The sequence below is a fragment of the Etheostoma spectabile genome, chromosome 22 (genome assembly GCF_008692095.1).
Source record: "Etheostoma spectabile isolate EspeVRDwgs_2016 chromosome 22, UIUC_Espe_1.0, whole genome shotgun sequence".
In the NCBI taxonomy this organism is placed as follows: Eukaryota; Metazoa; Chordata; class Actinopteri; order Perciformes; family Percidae; genus Etheostoma; species Etheostoma spectabile.
This window is the reverse complement of record NC_045754.1, coordinates 10494203-10494558: the sequence shown is the minus strand read 5'-3', so window position 1 is coordinate 10494558 and position 356 is coordinate 10494203. Positions and strand designations below refer to the sequence as shown.

At 36.0% G+C, this 356-nt stretch overlaps 1 protein-coding gene across 3 annotated transcripts in view; it reads left to right on the top strand.

Annotated features, from left to right (window-relative positions):
• The window catches only part of dnajb6b (DnaJ heat shock protein family (Hsp40) member B6b), an 11150-nt gene that overhangs the window by 256 nt on the left and 10538 nt on the right, over positions 1-356 (top strand). The window lies entirely within an intron of this gene.

The window sequence follows — 356 nt, the reverse complement described above, 5'->3', positions numbered from 1 at the left end:
AAAAAAAGCAGGATCCTGTAAGGTTGAGTTAAATGCAACCAAATAGGCAAACATGATGTTATAACTTTTTGAAGTGAAATACGTTTTGCAGGTCAAAATATACTGTGATTAACTGATAAAACTATGTAACTTTAATATAAAAGAAAGATCTTCCACTTAGTTCCACTTTATACAGACCGCAGAGCCTGAAACCCAAAGCCTGCTCTGCTTGTAGAGGTATTGAAAGAAAACTTGTGATATGCTGTGTTTAAGTCCCAGCCACAGCAAAACTAAGTGTGGAACTAGTTGAGCCCAAATGCAAACATAAACACAGACCAGAATGATATTAAAAAAGGTTTATTCCAGTCCAATGTCGG